Here is a 13,574-nt window from a genome sequence, read left to right on the forward strand (position 1 = left end):
TTTATGCATTTGAACATTTTTGCATTTCAATACAAATTATGATTTTATGCATTTTAACATTTTAACGTTTCAATACAAATTATAATTTTATGCATTTTAACGTTTCAATACAAATTATGATTTTATGCATTTTAACATTTTAACATTTCAATACAAATTATGATTTTATGCATTTGAACATTTTAATATTTCAATACAAATTATGATTTTATGCATTTGAACATTTTAACGTTTCAATACAAATAATGATTTTATGCATTTGAACATTTTAACATTTCAATACAAATTATGATTTTATGCATTTGAACATTTTAACGTTTCAATACAAATTATGATTTTATGCATTTGAACATTTAAACATTTCAATACAAATTATGATTTTATGCATTTGAACATTTTAACATTTCAATACCAATTATGATTTTATGCATTTAAACATTTTAACATGTCAATACAAATGATGATTTTATGCATTTGAACATTTTAACGTTTCAATAAAAATTATGATTTTATGCATTTGAACATTTTAACGTTTCAATACAAATGATGATTTTATGCATTTGAACATTTTAACGTTTCAATACAAATGATGATTTTATGCATTTGAACATTTTAACGTTTCAATAAAAATTATGATTTTATGCATTTGAACATTTTAACATTTCAATACAAATTATGATTTTATGCATTTGAACATTTTAACGTTTCAATACAAATTATGATTTTATGCATTTGAACATTTTAACGTTTCAATACAAATTATGATTTTATGCATTTTAACGTTTCAATACAAATGATGATTTTATGCATTTGAACATTTTAACGTTTCAATAAAAATTATGATTTTATGCATTTGAACATTTTAATATTTTAACGTTTCAATAGAACTTATGATTTTATGCATTTTAACATTTCAATAAAAATTATGATTTTATGCATTTGAACATTTTAACATTTCAATAAAAATTATGATTTTATGCATTTGAACATTTTAACGTTTCAATACAAATGATGATTTTATGCATTTTAACATTTTAACGTTTCAATAAAAATTATGATTTTATGCATTTGAACATTTTAACGTTTCAATACAAATTATGATTTTATGCATTTGAACATTTTAACGTTTCAATACAAATGATGATTTTATGCATTTGAACATTTTAATGTTTCAATACAAATGATGGTTTTATGCATTTGAACATTTTAACGTTTCAATAAAAATTATGATTTTATGCATTTGAACATTTTAACGTTTCAATAAAAATTATGATTTTATGCATTTGAACATTTTAACGTTTCAATACAAATGATGATTTTATGCATTTGAACATTTTAATGTTTCAATACAAATGATGATTTTATGCATTTGAACATTTTAACGTTTCAATACAAATTATGATTTTATGCATTTGAACATTTTAACTTTTCAATAAAAATTATGATTTTATGCATTTGAACATTTTAACATTTCAATACAAATGATGATTTTATGCATTTGAACATTTTAACGTTTCAATACAAATTATGATTTTATGCATTTTAACATTTTAACGTTTCAATAAAAATTATGATTTTATGCATTTGAACATTTTAACGTTTCAATACAAATTATGATTTTATGCATTTGAACATTTTAACGTTTCAATACAAATGATGATTTTATGCATTTGAACATTTTAATGTTTCAATACAAATGATGATTTTATGCATTTGAACATTTTAACGTTTCAATAAAAATTATGATTTTATGCATTTGAACATTTTAACGTTTCAATACAAATGATGATTTTATGCATTTGAACATTTTAACGTTTCAATACAAATGATGATTTTATGCATTTGAACATTTTTATGTTTCAATACAAATGATGATTTTATGCATTTGAACATTTTAACGTTTCAATAAAAATTATGATTTTATGCATTTGAACATTTTAACGTTTCTATACAAATTATGATTTTATGCATTTAAACATTTTAACGTTTCAATACAAATGATGATTTTATGCATTTGAACATTTTAACGTTTCAATACAAATTATGATTTTATGCATTTGAACATTTTAACATTTCAATACAAATTATGATTTTATGCATTTGAACATTTTAACGTTTCAATACAAATTATGATTTTATGCATTTGAACATTTTAACGTTTCAATACAAATTATGATTTTATGCATTTGAACATTTTAACATTTAAATACAAATGATGATTTTATGCATTTGAACATTTTAACGTTTCAATACAAATTATGATTTTATGCATTTTAACATTTTAACATTTTAACGTTTCAATAAAAATTATGATTTAAATTAACATTTTAACGTTTCAATACAAATGATGATTTTATGCATTTGAACATTTTAACGTTTCAATACAAATTATGATGTTATGCATTTGAACATTTTAATGTTTCAATAAAAATTATGATTTTATGCATTTGAACATTTTAACGTTTCTATACAAATTATGATTTTATGCATTTTAACATTTTAACGTTTCAATACAAATGATGATTTTATGCATTTGAACATTTTAACGTTTCAATAAAAATTATGATTTTATGCATTTGAACATTTTAATATTTCAATACAAATTATGATTTTATGCATTTGAACATTTTAACGTTTCAATACAAATGATGATTTTATGCATTTGAACATTTTAATGTTTCAATACAAATTATGATTTTATGCATTTGAACATTTTAACGTTTCTATACAAATTATGATTTTATGCATTTTAACATTTTAACGTTTCAATACAAATGATGATTTTATGCATTTGAACATTTTAACGTTTCAATACAAATTATGATTTTATGCATTTTAACGTTTCAATACAAATTATGATTTTATGCATTTTAACATTTTAATATTTCAATACAAATTATGATTTTATGCATTTGAACATTTTAATGTTTAACTACAAATGATGATTTTATGCATTTTAACATTTTAACGTTTCAATACAAATGATGATTTTATGCATTTGAACATTTTAACGTTTCAATACAAATTATGATTTTATGCATTTGAACATTTTAACATTTCAATACAAATGATGATTTTATGCATTTAAACATTTTAACGTTTCAATAAAAATTATGATTTTATGCATTTGAACATTTTAACATTTTAACGTTTCAATAAAAATTATGATTTTATGCATTTGAACATTTTAACGTTTCAATACAAATTATGATTTTATGCATTTGAACATTTTAACATTTCAATACAAATGATGATTTTATGCATCTTAACATTTTAACGTTTCAATACAAATGATGATTTTATGCATTTGAACATTTTAACGTTTCAATACAAATTATGATTTTATGCATTTGAACATTTTAACATTTCAATACAAATGATGATTTTATGCATTTGAACATTTTAACGTTTCAATACAAATGATGATTTTATGCATTTGAACATTTTAACGTTTCAATACAAATTATGATTTTATGCATTTGATCATTTTAACGTTTCAATACAAATGATGATTTTATGCATTTGAACATTTTAACGTTTCAATACAAATGATGATTTTATGCATTTGAACATTTTAATGTTTCAATACAAATGATGATTTTATGCATTTGAACATTTTAACGTTTCAATAAAAATTATGATTTTATGCATTTGAACATTTTAACATTTTAACGTTTCAATAAAAATTATGATTTTATGCATTTGAACATTTTAACGTTTCAATACAAATTATGATTTTATGCATTTGAACATTTTAACATTTCAATACAAATGATGATTTTATGCATCTTAACATTTTAACGTTTCAATATAAATGATGATTTTATGCATTTGAACATTTTAACGTTTCAATACAAATTATGATTTTATGCATTTGAACATTTTAACATTTCAATACAAATGATGATTTTATGCATTTGAACATTTTAACGTTTCAATACAAATGATGATTTTATGCATTTGAACATTTTAACGTTTCAATACAAATTATGATTTTATGCATTTGATCATTTTAACGTTTCAATACAAATGATGATTTTATGCATTTGAACATTTTAACGTTTCAATACAAATGATGATTTTATGCATTTGAACATTTTAATGTTTCAATACAAATGATGATTTTATGCATTTGAACATTTTAACGTTTCAATAAAAATTATGATTTTATGCATTTTAACATTTTCACGTTTCTATACAAATTATGATTTTATGCATTTTAACATTTTAACGTTTCAATAAAAATTATGTTTTTATGCATTTGAACATTTTAACGTTTCAATACAAATTATGATTTTATGCATTTTAACGTTTCAATACAAATTATGATTTTATGCATTTTAACATTTTAATATTTCAATACAAATTATGATTTTATGCATTTGAACATTTTAATGTTTAACTACAACTTATTATTTTATGTATTTGAACATTTTAATATTTCAATACAAATGATGATTTTATGCATTTGAACATTTAAATGTTTCAATACGAATTATGTTTTTATGCATTTGAACATTTTAGCGTTTTAATACAAATAATCATTTTATGCAATTGAACATTTTAACATTGCAATACAAACGATGATTTTATGCATTTGAACATTTTAATATTTCAATACAAATTATGTTTTTATGCATTTGAACATTTAAATGTTTCAATACAAATTATGATTTTATGCATTTGAACATTTTTTTCGTTCCAAAACAAATGATGATTTTATGCATTTGAACATTTTTGCATTTCAATACAAATGATGATTTTATGCATTTTAACATTTTAACGTTTCAATACAAATTATGATTTTATGCATTTTAACGTTTCAATACAAATTATGATTTTATGCATTTTAACATTTTAACATTTCAATACAAATTATGATTTTATGCATTTGAACATTTTAACGTTTCAATACAAATTATGATTTTATGCATTTGAACATTTTAATATTTCAATACAAATTATGATTTTATGCATTTGAACATTTTAACGTTTCAATACAAATAATGGTTTTATGCATTTGAACATTTTAACATTTCAATACAAATTATGATTTTATGCATTTGAACATTTTAACGTTTCAATACAAATTATGATTTTATGCATTTGAACATTTTAACTTTTCAATACAAATTATGATTTTATGCATTTGAACATTTTAACATTTCAATACCAATTATGATTTTATGCATTTAAACATTTTAACATGTCAATACAAATGATGATTTTATGCATTTGAACATTTTAACGTTTCAATAAAAATTATGATTTTATGCATTTGAACATTTTAACGTTTCAATACAAATGATGATTTTATGCATTTGAACATTTTAACGTTTCAATACAAATGATGATTTTATGCATTTGAACATTTTTATGTTTCAATACAAATGATGATTTTATGCATGTGAACATTTTAACGTTTCAATAAAAATTATGATTTTATGCATTTGAACATTTTAACGTTTCTATACAAATTATGATTTTATGCATTTAAACATTTTAACGTTTCAATACAAATGATGATTTTATGCATTTGAACATTTTAATGTTTCAATACAAATTATGATTTTATGCATTTGAACATTTTAATATTTCAATACAAATTATGATTTTATGCATTTGAACATTTTAACGTTTCAATACAAATTATGATTTTATGCATTTGAACATTTTAACGTTTCAATACAAATTATGATTTTATGCATTTGAACATTTTAACATTTAAATACAAATGATGATTTTATGCATTTGAACATTTTAACGTTTCAATAAAAATTATGATTTTATGCATTTGAACATTTTAACATTTTAACGTTTCAATAAAAATTATGATTTAAATTAACATTTTAACGTTTCAATACAAATGATGATTTTATGCATTTGAACATTTTAACGTTTCAATACAAATTATGATGTTATGCATTTGAACATTTTAATGTTTCAATAAAAATTATGATTTTATGCATTTGAACATTTTAACGTTTCTATACAAATTATGATTTTATGCATTTTAACATTTTAACGTTTCAATACAAATGATGATTTTATGCATTTGAACATTTTAACGTTTCAATAAAAATTATGATTTTATGCATTTGAACATTTTAATATTTCAATACAAATTATGATTTTATGCATTTGAACATTTTAACGTTTCAATACAAATGATGATTTTATGCATTTGAACATTTTAATGTTTCAATACAAATTATGATTTTATGCATTTGAACATTTTAACGTTTTAATAAAAATTATGATTTTATGCATTTCAACATTTTAACGTTTCTATACAAATTATGATTTTATGCATTTTAACATTTTAACGTTTCAATACAAATGATGATTTTATGCATTTGAACATTTTAACGTTTCAATACAAATTATGATTTTATGCATTTTAACGTTTCAATACAAATTATGATTTTATGCATTTTAACATTTTAATATTTCAATACAAATTATGATTTTATGCATTTGAACATTTTAATGTTTAACTACAAATGATGATTTTATGCATTTTAACATTTTAACGTTTCAATACAAATGATGATTTTATGCATTTGAACATTTTAACGTTTCAATACAAATTATGATTTTATGCATTTGAACATTTTAACATTTCAATACAAATGATGATTTTATGCATTTAAACATTTTAACGTTTCAATAAAAATTATGATTTTATGCATTTGAACATTTTAACATTTTAACGTTTCAATAAAAATTATGATTTTATGCATTTGAACATTTTAACGTTTCAATACAAATTATGATTTTATGCATTTGAACATTTTAACATTTCAATACAAATGATGATTTTATGCATTTGAACATTTTAACGTTTCAATACAAATGATGATTTTATGCATTTGAACATTTTAACGTTTCAATACAAATTATGATTTTATGCATTTGAACATTTTAACATTTCAATACAAATGATGATTTTATGCATTTGAACATTTTAACGTTTCAATACAAACGATGATTTTATGCATTTGAACATTTTAATATTTCAATACAAATTATGTTTTTATGCATTTGAACATTTAAATGTTTCAATACAAATTATGATTTTATGCATTTGAACATTTTTTTCGTTCCAAAACAAATGATGATTTTATGCATTTGAACATTTTTGCATTTCAATACAAATGATGATTTTATGCATTTTAACATTTTAACGTTTCAATACAAATTATGATTTTATGCATTTTAACGTTTCAATACAAATTATGATTTTATGCATTTTAACATTTTAACATTTCAATACAAATTATGATTTTATGCATTTGAACATTTTAACGTTTCAATACAAATTATGATTTTATGCATTTGAACATTTTAATATTTCAATACAAATTATGATTTTATGCATTTGAACATTTTAACGTTTCAATACAAATAATGGTTTTATGCATTTGAACATTTTAACATTTCAATACAAATTATGATTTTATGCATTTGAACATTTTAACGTTTCAATACAAATTATGATTTTATGCATTTGAACATTTTAACTTTTCAATACAAATTATGATTTTATGCATTTGAACATTTTAACATTTCAATACCAATTATGATTTTATGCATTTAAACATTTTAACATGTCAATACAAATGATGATTTTATGCATTTGAACATTTTAACGTTTCAATAAAAATTATGATTTTATGCATTTGAACATTTTAACGTTTCAATACAAATGATGATTTTATGCATTTGAACATTTTAACGTTTCAATACAAATGATGATTTTATGCATTTGAACATTTTTATGTTTCAATACAAATGATGATTTTATGCATGTGAACATTTTAACGTTTCAATAAAAATTATGATTTTATGCATTTGAACATTTTAACGTTTCTATACAAATTATGATTTTATGCATTTAAACATTTTAACGTTTCAATACAAATGATGATTTTATGCATTTGAACATTTTAACGTTTCAATACAAATTATGATTTTATGCATTTGAACATTTTAACATTTCAATACAAATTATGATTTTATGCATTTGAACATTTTAACGTTTCAATACAAATTATGATTTTATGCATTTGAACATTTTAACGTTTCAATACAAATTATGATTTTATGCATTTGAACATTTTAACATTTAAATACAAATGATGATTTTATGCATTTGAACATTTTAACGTTTCAATAAAAATTATGATTTTATGCATTTGAACATTTTAACATTTTAACGTTTCAATAAAAATTATGATTTAAATTAACATTTTAACGTTTCAATACAAATGATGATTTTATGCATTTGAACATTTTAACGTTTCAATACAAATTATGATGTTATGCATTTGAACATTTTAATGTTTCAATAAAAATTATGATTTTATGCATTTGAACATTTTAACGTTTCTATACAAATTATGATTTTATGCATTTTAACATTTTAACGTTTCAATACAAATGATGATTTTATGCATTTGAACATTTTAACGTTTCAATAAAAATTATGATTTTATGCATTTGAACATTTTAATATTTCAATACAAATTATGATTTTATGCATTTGAACATTTTAACGTTTCAATACAAATGATGATTTTATGCATTTGAACATTTTAATGTTTCAATACAAATTATGATTTTATGCATTTGAACATTTTAACGTTTTAATAAAAATTATGATTTTATGCATTTCAACATTTTAACGTTTCTATACAAATTATGATTTTATGCATTTTAACATTTTAACGTTTCAATACAAATGATGATTTTATGCATTTGAACATTTTAACGTTTCAATACAAATTATGATTTTATGCATTTTAACGTTTCAATACAAATTATGATTTTATGCATTTTAACATTTTAATATTTCAATACAAATTATGATTTTATGCATTTGAACATTTTAATGTTTAACTACAAATGATGATTTTATGCATTTTAACATTTTAACGTTTCAATACAAATGATGATTTTATGCATTTGAACATTTTAACGTTTCAATACAAATTATGATTTTATGCATTTGAACATTTTAACATTTCAATACAAATGATGATTTTATGCATTTAAACATTTTAACGTTTCAATAAAAATTATGATTTTATGCATTTGAACATTTTAACATTTTAACGTTTCAATAAAAATTATGATTTTATGCATTTGAACATTTTAACGTTTCAATACAAATTATGATTTTATGCATTTGAACATTTTAACATTTCAATACAAATGATGATTTTATGCATTTGAACATTTTAACGTTTCAATACAAATGATGATTTTATGCATTTGAACATTTTAACGTTTCAATACAAATTATGATTTTATGCATTTGAACATTTTAACATTTCAATACAAATGATGATTTTATGCATTTGAACATTTTAACGTTTCAATACAAATGATGATTTTATGCATTTGAACATTTTAACGTTTCAATACAAATTATGATTTTATGCATTTGATCATTTTAACGTTTCAATACAAATGATGATTTTATGCATTTGAACATTTTAACGTTTCAATACAAATGATGATTTTATGCATTTGAACATTTTAATGTTTCAATACAAATGATGATTTTATGCATTTGAACATTTTAACGTTTCAATAAAAATTATGATTTTATGCATTTTAACATTTTAACGTTTCTATACAAATTATGATTTTATGCATTTTAACATTTTAACGTTTCAATAAAAATTATGTTTTTATGCATTTGAACATTTTAACGTTTCAATACAAATTATGATTTTATGCATTTTAACGTTTCAATACAAATTATGATTTTATGCATTTTAACATTTTAATATTTCAATACAAATTATGATTTTATGCATTTGAACATTTTAATGTTTAACTACAACTTATTATTTTATGTATTTGAACATTTTAATATTTCAATACAAATGATGATTTTATGCATTTGAACATTTAAATGTTTCAATACAAATTATGTTTTTATGCATTTGAACATTTTAGCGTTTTAATACAAATAATCATTTTATGCAATTGAACATTTTAACATTGCAATACAAACGATGATTTTATGCATTTGAACATTTTAATATTTCAATACAAATTATGTTTTTATGCATTTGAACATTTAAATGTTTCAATACAAATTATGATTTTATGCATTTGAACATTTTTTTCTTTCCAAAACAAATGATGATTTTATGCATTTGAACATTTTTGCATTTCAATACAAATGATGATTTTATGCATTTTAACATTTTAACGTTTCAATACAAATTATGATTTTATGCATTTTAACGTTTCAATACAAATTATGATTTTATGCATTTTAACATTTTAACATTTCAATACAAATTATGATTCTATGCATTTGAACATTTTAACGTTTCAATACAAATTATGATTTTATGCATTTGAACATTTTAATATTTCAATACAAATTATGATTTTATGCATTTGAACATTTTAACGTTTCAATACAAATAATGGTTTTATGCATTTGAACATTTTAACATTTCAATACAAATTATGATTTTATGCATTTGAACATTTTAACGTTTAAATACAAATTATGATTTTATGCATTTGAACATTTTAACATTTCAATACAAATTATGATTTTATGCATTTGAACATTTTAACATTTCAATACCAATTATGATTTTATGCATTTAAACATTTTAACATGTCAATACAAATGATGATTTTATGCATTTGAACATTTTAACGTTTCAATAAAAATTATGATTTTATGCATTTGAACATTTTAACGTTTCAATACAAATGATGATTTTATGCATTTGAACATTTTAACGTTTCAATACAAATGATGATTTTATGCATTTGAACATTTTAACGTTTAAATACAAATGATGATTTTATGCATTTGAACATTTTAACGTTTCAATAAAAATTATGATTTTATGCATTCGAACATTTTAACGTTTCAATACAAATTATGATTTTATGCATTTTAACATTTTAACATTTCAATACAAATGATGATTTTATGCATTTGAACATTTTAACGTTTCAATACAAATTATGATTTTATGCATTTGAACATTTTAACGTTTCAATACAAATTATGATTTTATGCATTTTAACATTTTAACGTTTCAATAAAAATTATGATTTTATGCATTTGAACATTTGAACATTTTAACGTTTCAATAAAAATTATGATTTTATGCATTTGAACATTTTAACGTTTCAATACAAATTATGATTTTATGCATTTGAACATTTTTACATTTTAACGTTTCCATAAAAATTATGATTTTATGCATTTTAACATTTTAACGTTTCAATACAAATGATGATTTTATGCATTTGAACATTTTAACGTTTCAATACAAATGATGATTTTATGCATTTGAACATTTTAACGTTTCAATACAAATGTGGATTTTATGCATTTGAACATTTTAATGTTTCAATACAAATGATGATTTTATGCATTTGAACATTTTAACGTTTCAATAAAAATTATGATTTTATGCATTTGAACATTTTAATGTTTCAATAAAAATTATGATTTTATGCATTTGAACATTTTAACGTTTCAATACAAATGATGATTTTATGCATTTGAACATTTTAACGTTTCAATACAAATTATGATTTTATGCATTTTAACGTTTCAATACAAATTATGATTTTATGCATTTTAACATTTTAGCGTTTCAATACAAATTATGATTTTATGCATTTTAACATTTTAACATTTCAATACAAATGATGATTTTATGCATTTGAACATTTTAACGTTTCAATACAAATGATGATTTTATGCATTTTTACATTTTAACGTTTCAATACAAATTATGATTTTATGCATTTGAACATTTTAACTTTTCAATACAAATTATGATTTTATGCATTTGAACATTTTAACGTTTCAATACAAATTATGATTTTATGCATTTTAACATTTTAACGTTTCAATAAAAATTATGATTTTATGCATTTGAACATTTTAACATTTTAACGTTTCAATACAAATTATGATTTTATGCATTTTAACATTTTAACGTTTCAATACAAATTATGATTTTATGCATTTGAACATTTTAACGTTTCAATACAAATGTGGATTTTATGCATTTGAACATTTTAATGTTTCAATACAAATGATGATTTTATGCATTTGAACATTTTAACGTTTCAATAAAAATTATGATTTTATGCATTTTAACATTTTAATGTTTCAATACAAATGATGATTTTATGCATTTTAACATTTTAACATTTCAATAAAAATCATGATATTATGCATTTGAACATTTTAATGTTTCAATACAAATGATGATTTTATGCATTTTAACATTTTAACATTTCAATAAAAATTATGATTTTATGCATTTGAACATTTTAACGTTTCAATACAAATGATGATTTTATGCATTTGAACATTTTAACGTTTATATACAAATTATGATTTTATGCATTTGAACATTTTAATGTTTCAATACAAATGATGATTTTATGCATTTGAACATTTTAACGTTTCAATAAAAATTATGATTTTATGCATTTGAACATTTTAACGTTTCAATACAAATTATGATTTTATGCATTTGAACATTTTAACGTTTCAATACAAATTATGATTTTATGCATTTTAACGTTTCAATACAAATTATGATTTTATGCATCTTAACATTTTAGCGTTTCAATACAAATTATGATTTTATGCATTTTAACATTTTAATGTTTCAATACAAATGATGATTTTATGCATTTGAACATTTTAACGTTTCAATACAAATTATGATTTTATGCATTTTTACATTTTAACGTTTCAATACAAATTATGATTTTATGCATTTGAACATTTTAACGTTTCAATACAAATTATGATTTTATGCATTTGAACATTTTAATGTTTCAATAAAAATGATGATTTTATGCATTTTAACATTTTAACATTTCAATACAAATGATGATTTTATGCATTTTAACATTTTAACGTTACAATACAAATGATGATTTTATGCATGTTAACATTTTAACGTTTCAATACAAATGATGATTTTATGCATTTGAACATTTTAACGTTTCAATACAAATTATGATTTTATGCATTTGATCATTTTAACGTTTCAATACAAATGATGATTTTATGCATTTGAACATTTTAACGTTTCAATACAAATGATGATTTTATGCATTTGAACATTTTAATGTTTCAATACAAATGATGATTTTATGCATTTGAACATTTTAACGTTTCAATAAAAATTATGATTTTATGCATTTTAACATTTTAACGTTTCTATACAAATTATGATTTTATGCATTTTAACATTTTAACGTTTCAATAAAAATTATGTTTTTATGCATTTGAACATTTTAACGTTTCAATACAAATTATGATTTTATGCATTTTAACGTTTCAATACAAATTATGATTTTATGCATTTTAACATTTTAATATTTCAATACAAATTATGATTTTATGCATTTGAACATTTTAATGTTTAACTACAACTTATTATTTTATGTATTTGAACATTTTAATATTTCAATACAAATGATGATTTTATGCATTTGAACATTTAAATGTTTCAATACAAATTATGTTTTTATGCATTTGAACATTTTAG

Source organism: Euprymna scolopes, chromosome 25 (genome assembly GCF_053919585.1).
Source record: "Euprymna scolopes isolate OS-2025 chromosome 25, ASM5391958v1, whole genome shotgun sequence".
Classification (NCBI taxonomy): domain Eukaryota; kingdom Metazoa; phylum Mollusca; class Cephalopoda; order Sepiida; family Sepiolidae; genus Euprymna; species Euprymna scolopes.